The sequence below is a fragment of the Notamacropus eugenii genome, chromosome 3 (genome assembly GCF_028372415.1).
Source record: "Notamacropus eugenii isolate mMacEug1 chromosome 3, mMacEug1.pri_v2, whole genome shotgun sequence".
Taxonomy (NCBI): Eukaryota; Metazoa; Chordata; class Mammalia; order Diprotodontia; family Macropodidae; genus Notamacropus; species Notamacropus eugenii.
The window spans coordinates 95,809,278-95,819,376 of NC_092874.1; positions in this window are offsets into that span (position 1 = coordinate 95,809,278).

The window sequence follows — 10,099 nt, forward strand, 5'->3', positions numbered from 1 at the left end:
CAGGAAAGAGAAAACATAAGGGACTTATTAAAGTTGAATTGTTTACATTCCTACATCATAGACAGATGATATTTATAACTCATGAGAATTTTCTCAATAATAGGACAGTTGAAGGTAATATATCTACCCATCCATCCATACACACACATATACATATATATATACACATATATTTATGGATATACATGTGTGTATACATACACACAAACGTATATATATGTATACATACAAATATACATACATATATACATATATATATATACATATACAGAGAGAAAAAGAGAGAGAGAGAGAGAGAGAGAGAGAGAGAGAGAGAGAGAGAGAGAGAGAGAGAGAGAGAGAGAGGAAAGGAGGGAGGGAGGGAGAAAATGCATAGGGTGAGCTGAATATGAAGTGATGATATCTAAAAAATAAAATTAAGTGTTTAGAGAAATATACTAGGATAAAGAGAAAGTGAGAGGTAGAATGTATTAAATCATTCTCCAAGAAAGAGGGAAGAAAGAGATTTTACAATGTAGGGGAAGGAGGGGAAATTGAGAGGGAATAAGTGAGCCTTATTTTCATTGGATTTGCACTCAGGAAGGAATAACATGCACGCTCAAGTGGGTATGGAAATTTATCTTATGCTACAGAAAAGCAGGGGGAAGGGAATAAGAAGGGGGCCTAATAGAAGGGATGGTAGATCAGGGAAAGGGGTAATGGGAAGGGGTTTTCTGAAGCAAATACTTTTGTAGAGAGGCAGGCCAAAGGAAAGAATAGAATAAATGGACAGTGGGGTAGGTTAGAGGGAAATACAGTTAATCTTTCACAACATTACTATTATAGATGTATTTTGCATGAGTACACATGTGTAACATATTGAATTGCTTGACTTCTCAATGAGGGTAGACAGGTAGGAAGAAAGGGAGAGAATGTGGAACTCAAAGCTTTAAAAATTAATGTTAAAAAGCATTTTTACATGCAACTAGGAAGTAAGATGTGTAAATAATGGGGTATAGTAATCTTTCTTGTCCTACAAGAAAATAGAAGGGAAGGGGAAAACAGGAGGGCTGAATGATAGAAGGGAGGGAAGATTGAAAGAAAGGGAAATCAGATTACACAATGTACTGGGGTGAGGGGAGGGAGGAGATGGAGAGATAACTTGAAATTCAAAATTTTGTGGAAGTGAATGTTGAAAATTGAAAATGCATAAATTTTATTTAAAAAATAAGTTAAAATATTATGAAAAAAGTGTTTGCTTCTAACTATTCCCTCCCTCAATCTGACAACTCTTATGTCCTACCCCCTCCTTTCATCCCCTCCACCCTATTTTCCTGTAGAGTAAGATATCAATTGAGTGTAAGCTCTCCCTGCATAACCCATAAAATACCTGTACACATGACTCTAAACAAATTCTAGAGGAGCAGAAGCCACAAAATGAATGAGTAAACAGATTTCTAGCCTAGAACAGCCTAGAAGTTCGACAGAAAAGGTCAATCACACTGGGCTTAGAGTGGAGTGCAGCTAAGCGTGGCGCACTCAGCAAAGACAGGACTGGAGCAGGCTTCAGGGCATGGAATATCAGGCAACTGCTGTGGTTCCTAGATTTCTCAACCCACAAACACCAAAGACAGCTTCAAAGGTCAGTAACAAAGCTCTTTCACATGGGTGAGAGGGGAGTGTGGTCTGGTCCCAGGCCCTTCTCCAGGGTGGTGGCACCCACTGCATCAGTAGCATCTACTTTTGTTGCCCTTGGCCTAAAGAACCTAGGGGAATCGAGTAGTTGATCTGAGTCTCAGTCCTGAGTGGCTGTCCTGGGGTGAAGAGGAGCACTAACATGATGGTGACAGCTGTTGAAAGGGAATTCGATTTTCAGTTCCAGAGCAGAAAGAGTGCTTTTTGTTGCTCCTAGACCAAAGCACAGGCCAGGAGAGGAGTAAACCCCTCTCCCTTGATTTTTCCTCCTTGGAGGAACAGAGAACTTACAGGTCCCTACAGATATCTCTGAGAATATTTACACAAAATTATTGAAGTCTAGGGTAGTATACCTTCACCTTGACAAAAGACTCAAAAGTCAAATAACTGGATGGAAAAATGGCCCAAAAGGGGGAAAATGAGACTATAGAAGGGAACTTGCATGGTAAAAAGGTGTTTTCTTCCATCCTTTTGGATGAGGAAGATCAAAGCATACCAGGAGAGGAAGACAGTAATGTCAAAGATTCTATATCCAAAGCCTCCAAAAAATATGCAATGGTTTCAGGCCATGTAAGAGCTCAAAAAGAATTTCAAAAATCAAGTAAAAGAGGTGGAGGAAAATATGGGAAGAGGACTGAGGGTGATGTAAGAAAATCATGAAAAACAAGTCAACAAGTTGCTAAAAGAGACCCTAAAAATGCTGGAGAAAAAAACACCTTTAAAAATAAACTAATCCAAATAGCAAAAGAGGTCTAAAAAGCCAATGAGGAGAAGAATGCTTTAAAAAGCAGAATTGGCCAGATGGAAAAGGTGGTTCAAAAGCTCACTGAATAAAATTGTTCTTGAGGGGTGGAGCCATGATAGTGGAGTAGAAGGTCAGACCTGCTCTAGCTCTACCCCATAGCCTAAAAAATACCTGTAAAAAGTGACTTTAAACAAATTCTAGAGCAGCAGAAGTAACAAAACAACAAATTGAAAGAGATTTCCAGTCCAAGACAGCCTGGAAGGCCAACAGAAAAGGTCTATTGCAAAAGGCTCAGAGGGGAGCATAACCCAGGCTTGGCAGCATGGCAGGGACAGGACTGGAATAGGCCACAAGGTGTGGAATTATGAGCCCAACTATGGTTCCTAGATTTCTCAACCCAAAGACTGCTTCAAAGGTCAGAGAGAAAGCTCTTCCACCTGGGTAAGAATGGAGTAGGGTTCAGTCACAGCCATGGCCCCAAGGCAACAGTAGCCACTGCAGCAGCTGTGTCCATTTTTGAGTTCCTCAGCATAAAGAACCTGGGGGAACTGAGTGTCCAATTTGGGACTCAGTGCTGAGTGCCAGTCATGGGGTAAGGAGGAGTGCTGGTGTGGTGGAGAGGTGGAGGCTTTGGAGAGGATCCTGGGCAGAAAAGTTTGTGGATGCTCCCAGACCAGAGTGCAGGACAGGAGAGAATTAATGTCCTCTCCCTTGATTGTGCCACCTTGGAGAAACTGAGAACTTACAGGTCTCTAGAGTACAAACTCCACTTGACAAAGGACTTGAATTTCAAGCAATTGGATGAGAAAGTGCCCAAAAAAGGGAAAAAAGACCATAGAAGGTAACTTTCTTGGCCACAAGGTATTTTCCTCCATCCTTTCTGATGAGGAAAAACAAAGCACACCATCAGCGAAAAACATAAAAGTCAAGGCTTCTACATCAAAAACCTCCAAAAATAAGACAATTGTCTCAGACCATGGAAGACTTCAAAATGGAGTGACCAGTAAATTCTCTCTCCCCCTCCCCTTGTTGACTTTGAGAGAACCAGAAAATATTTCCCCAGAAAAATCCTGGATCAGTGTGGTCAGCAGAAGGGACAAACAGTCTTGTAGCACTTGAGGCTATGAAAATAGCTAAGGGGTTTCCTCTTACTGTGGTGGAGGTGAACCAGAAGGAGAGGAGCCCCAGGGGGTGCAGTCCCACAATCACCAATACCAGGAGCCCAGGCTTGCCTCAGGGAAAGGGGAAGATAATAGGGCAGCCAGGATCACCAACCCCTGAACTTGCCTTTACTCCAGCTCAGCTGAGATCTCCCGTGACCAGACCACCCCTCCCCACACTTAACAAGCTAGCCCCAGGGCTGATCCAGGGAAACACAAAACAAAAAGGAATAAAAAGGCACCTGCCCTTTGCTTTTTCACACCAGTCAGCTGAGCACTAGGTTCTTCAGCTTCTAGCTGAAAAAGCCAGAGGCCACAATACACAAAGTGTCATCATCATGAGTAAGAAGAAGCAAAGCAAGAAGGAAAAGACCATAGAATCTTTCTATGGTGACAAGAACCAAAACACGAATATCAAAGAGGTGAGAATTGAGACTGTACTCCCGTCTGAAACTTCAGAAGGGACTATGAAGTGCTCGCATGCACAAAGAGCACTCTTGGAAGAGAAGAAGAAGGAAATGGAAGAAAAACTGGCCAATGATTTTAACAGTATGAAAAAAGAATTATATGAAGAAAACAGCTCTTTAAAAAGGAAAATTAAACACATGGAAAAGGAAGCATAAAACCGAACTGGGAAAATTGGACAAATAGAAAAGGAAGGATAAAAACTAACTGGAGAAAATAACTCCTTAAAAGGAATAACTGGACAGATGGAAAAGGAAATGCAAAAGTTAACTGAAGAAAACAATTTGATAAAAATTAGAATTGAGTAAATAGAAACTAATGACTCTATGAGACATCAAGAATCAGTCAAACAAAATCTAAAGAATGGAAAGATAGAAGAAAATGTGAAATGTCTTATTGGAAAAACAACTGACCTGGAAAATAGATCCAGAAAAGTTAAGAATTATTGGCCTACCAGAAAGCCACTATGAAAAAAAGAGTCTGGACAATATCTTCCAAGAAATCATCATGGAAAATTGCTCAGAAGGGCTGGAATCAGAGGGTAATACAGTCTTCTAAAGAATCCACCGTTCACCTCCTGAAAGGGACCTCAATGGAAAACACCAAGAAATATTGTTGCCAAATTCCAGAACTATCAAGTCAAGGAGAAAATACTACTGGCAGCCAGAAAGAAACCATCCATATAGTGAGGAGCTACAATCAGGATGGCACAGGACCTTGCAGCTTATACAATAAAAGATCGAAGGAATTGGAATATGATATTCCGTAAGGCAAAAGAGCTTGGACTATAGCCAAGCATCAATCACTGAGCAAAGTTCAGGCAAGGAGATGGACGTTCAAGGAAATAAGGAACTTCCAGACCTTCCTGAAAAAAGGCCAGAACTCAATAGAAAATTTGATCCTGAAACGCAGGTATCAAGAGAGGTATAAGAAGGTAAACAGCAGAAAAGAAAAACTTGTTACTCAATTTAGGCAACCATTTACCTCCCTATAAGGGAAGATGATACTTGCTAATCTTGAGAATTGCACATATATTATGAAATATAAAAGGGATAGACAAGGAAACGGGTATAAAGTAAATGATGTGATGATAAAAATGTGATTTAAGCATCAAAGGGATTTTAACAGGAGATGTGAAAAGCAGGAAGCAGAAAATGCTAAATTAAATCACAGGAAGAAGTATAAAATGATATTATACTACAGGGAAGGAGGGAAGAGAGATGAACATTGAGAGGTGTGCTAATGTCATTTGGTTCAAGGAGGGAACAACAAACTTAACTGAGTATATAAATCTAACTATATAAGCAGTAGGAGGGAAAGGGGGAAGAAAGGAGAGAGGAAGCTAGAAAGGAGGGAAGCAGTAGTAAGGGTAAAATGGAGTAAAAGGGAGGAAGGTTGAAAGAAGGAAGGGAAGAGGGGGGAGGTGGTGGTCAAAAGTGAAAATTCTATTGAGGAGGGAAAGGGAGAGAGGAGAACTAAAAGCACAAACGATGGGAAAGAGGATGGAGGGAAAGACACATACTGTAATCATAACTGTGGATGTGAATGGAATAAACTCTCCCACAAAACAGAGACAGATAGTAGAATGGATTAAAAGTCATAATCCAACAATATGTTGTTTACAAGAAACATATTGAAATGGGGGGGATACACACAGGGTAAAGGTAAAAGGTTGGAGCAGAATATATTGTGCTTCAGCTGATGTAAGAAAAGCAGGGGTATCAATGCTAATCTTACAAAAAGCAAAAGCAGAAACAGATCTAATCAAAAAAGTTAAGGAAAGACACTATATCCTGTCAAAAGGAACTATAGACAATGAAGCAATATTATTATGAAACATGTATGCTCCAATGTTATAGCATTCAATTTCTTAGAGAGGTTGAGGGAGTTACAGGAAGAAATACACAACAAAACTGTACTAGTGGGGGACCTCAGCCTCCCCCTCTCTGAACTTGATAAGTCTAACCTTAAAATAAACAAGAAATAAGTTAAGGAGGTGAATAAAACTTTGGGTAAGGTAGATATGTAGATCTCTGGAGAAAATTGAATGGGGATGGGAACGAATAGACCTTTTTCTCAGCAGTATATGGCAATTACACAGTTGACCATGTTCCAGGGCATAAAAACCTCACAATCCAGTGCACAACAGCAGAGATAGTCAATGTATCCTTCTCAGATAATAATGCAATAAAAATTACATGTAATAAAAGGCCATGGAAAGATAAACCAAAAATTCATTGAAAACTAAATAATCTAATCCTAAAGAAGGAGTGGGTAAAACAACTAATCATAGAAGCAATCAACAACTTCATTCAAGAGAATGACAATAATGAGACAACCTACCAAATCTTACTGGATACTGCAAAAGCACTTCTTAGGGAAAGTTTCATATCTTTGAATGCTTACATGAATAAAATAGAGAAAGAGGGGATGAATAACTTGGACATACACCTGAAAAAGCTAGATAAAGTACAAAACGACAATCCCCAATTAAATACCAACTTAGAAATACTGAAAAACAAAGGAGAGATTAATAAAAGTGAAAATAAAAAAAAACTGTTGAATTAATAAGTAAAACTAATAGTTGGTTTTATGAAAAAACTAGTAAAATTGGCAAACCTTTTGTCAATTTGATTAAAAAAAGAAAGTCAAATTACCAATACCAAAAATGAAATGGGTGAACTCACCTCCAATGAGGAGGAAATTAAAACAATAATTAGAAATTACTTTGCTCAACTTTATGCTCATAAATTCGACAATCTAAATGGGATGAATGAGTATTTAAAAAAAAAACAACAAATTGCCCAGACCTCCAGAAGAGGAAGTCGAATACTTAAAGGACCCCATTTCAGAAAAAGAAATTGAACAAGCCATCAGTGAACTCCCAAGAAAAAAATCTCCAGGGCCGAATGGATTCGCAAGTGATTTATCTCAAACAGTTAATTCCAATACTATGTAGACTATTTGGGAGAGTTGGGGAAGAAGGAGATCAAATTCTTTTTACGATACACCTATGGTGTATCGTAAGAGGAAGAGTCAAATCAGAGAAACAAATTATGACCAATTTTTCTAATGAATAAATATACAAAAATTTTAAATAAGATTTTAGCAAAAAGAATACAGCAACTTATCACAACGGTAGTACATTATGATCAGGTAGGATTCATACCAGGAATGCAGGGCTGATTCAATAGTAGGAAAGCCATTAATATTATCAATCATATCAATAGCAAAATTAACAGAAGCCACATAATTATCGCAGGAGAGGTGGAAAAAGCTTTTGACAAAATACAACACCCATTCCTATTAAAAACACTGGAGAGCATAGGAATAAAGAGAATTTTCCATAAAATAATAAGCAGCATCTACCTAAAACCTTCAGCAAGCATTATATGCAATGGAGATAATCTAGATTCATTTCCAATAAGATCAGGGGTGAAACAAGAATGCTCATTATCACCACTGTTTTTTCAATATGGTACTAGAAATGTTAGCTGTAGCAATTAGAGAAGACAAAGAAAGTGAAGGAACTGGAATAGGCAAAGAAGAAACTAAGGTATTATTCTTTGAAGATGATATGATGATATACTTAGAGAATCCTAGAGATTCAAGTAAAAAACTAGTTGAAATGATAAATAACTTTGGCAAAATTGCAGGTAACAAAATTAACCCTCACAAACCTTCTCCATTTCTATATATCAGAAACAAAGCCAACAACAAAAGATAGAGAGAGAAATCCCATTTAAAGCTGGGGTAGACACTCTAAAATATTTAGGAGTTTACCTGCTAAAACAAACCCAGGGACTATATGAGTACAATTACAAGACACTTTTCACACAAATAAAGTCAAATCTAAGTAAGTGAAAAAACATCAGTTGCTCATGGGTAGGCCGAGGCAATATGATAAAAATGACAATTCTGCCTAAATTAATTTACTTGTTTAGTGCCATACCAATCAAATTATCAAATAACTATTTTCGAGAGCTGGAAAAGTAGTATCAAAATTCATCTGGAAGAACAAAAGTTCCAGAATATCAAAGGGACGAATGAAAAGAAATGCTGGGGATGGTGGTCTAGCACTACCAGAACTCTAATTGTATTATAAAGCAGCAATTATCAAAACCACCTGGCACTGGTTAAGAAACAGAAGGGTAGACAAATGGAATAGGGTAGGTATTCAAACTACAATAGGCTGTAAATTTAGTAACTTACCGTCTGATAAATCCAAGGACCCCAGCTTCTGGAATAAGAACTCACTGTTTTACAAAAATTGCTGGGAAAATTGGATAACAGTATGGCAGAAACTAGGCATAGACCAATTGACACCATACACAAGAATAAAATCCAAATGGGTCCACAATCTAGTTATAAAGATTGATAATATGGACAAATTGGTGGAGCAAGGAGTAGTGTATTTATCAGATTTATGGAGAAGAGAAAATTTTTGACTAAAGAGGAGAAAGAAAGTATTATGAAGTTCAAGAAGGACAATTTTGATTGAATTAAACTGAAAAGTTTTTGCATAAGCAAACTCAAAGGAACTAAGATTCAGAGGAATGCAGAAAACTGGGAAAGAATTTTTGCAGCTAGTGTCTGTGATCAAGACCTCATTTCTAAAATATAGAGAGAACTGAGTCAAATGTACAAAAATACAAGTCATTCCCCAACTGATAAATGGTCAAAGGATATGAACAGGAAGTTTCAGAGGAAGAAATCAAAACTATCTCTAATCATATGAAAAAATGCTCTAAATCACTATTGACTAGAGAGATGCAAATCAAAACAATTTTGAGCTACCATATCACATCTCTCAGGTTGGCAAACATGGCAGAACAGAAAGATGATAAATATTGGAGAGGATGTGGGAGAGTTGGAACACTAATTCATTGTTAGTGGAGCTCTAAACTGATCCAACCATTCTGATTCTCAGTTTTAATCCTAGTCCCTTTGACTTCTGGAATATCACACTCCACACCCTTAACGTAGAAGTTGCTAGATCTTGTGTTATCCTGATTGTATTTCCACAATACTTGAATTGTTTCTTTCTAGCTGCTTGCAATATTTTCTCCTTGACCAGGGAACTCTGAAATTTGGCCACATTGTTCCTAGGAGTTTATCTTTTTGGATCTCTTTCAGGAGGTGATTGGTGAATTCTTTCAATATTCATTTTCCTCCCTGGTTCTAGAATATCAGGGCAGTTTTCCTTTATAATTTCATGAAAGATGATGTCTAGGCTCTTTTTTTGATCATGGCTTTCAGGTAGTCCCATAATTTTTAAATTGTCTCTCCTGCATCTATTTTCCAAGTCAGTTGTTTTTCCAATGAGATATTTCACATTATCTTCCATTTTTTCATTCTTTTGGTTTTGTTTCGTGATTTCTTGGTTTCTCATAAAGTCATTAGCCTCCATCTGTTCCATTCTAATTTTTAAAGAACTGTTTTCTTCAATGAGCTTTTGAACCTCCTTTTCCATTGGATTAATTCTGCTTTTTAAAGCATTCTTTTCCTCATTGGCTTTTTGAACCTCTTTTGTCAATTGAGTTAGCCTATTTTCAAAGGTGTTATTTTCTTCAGCATTTTTTGGGGGGCCTCCTTTAGCAAGGTGTTTACCTGCTTTTCATGCTTTTCTTGCATCTCTCTCATTTCTCTTCCCAATTTTTCCTCCACCTCTCTTTCTTGATTTCCAAACTCCTTTTTGATCTCTTCCATGGCCTGAGCCCATTGAGTATTTATTTTGGATGTTTGGGATACAGAAGCTTTAATTTTTATGTCTTTCTCTGATGGTAAGCATTGTTCTTCCTTATCTGAAAGGATGGGAGGAGATATCTGTTCACCAAGAAAGTAACCTTTTATAGTCTTATTTTTCCCCCTTTTTTTTGGCATTTTTCCCAACCAGTTACTAGACTTTTGGGTCCTTTGTCAAGAGTAGGGTATACTCGGGACTCTATAAGATCTCAGTTCCTCCAAGGTGGAACAATCGAGCATGTACTTGTCTGGATGCAGAGAGAGATTTTTGTGCCCAGAATCTTAGCAGTTACCTCTCCACAGCCACCTG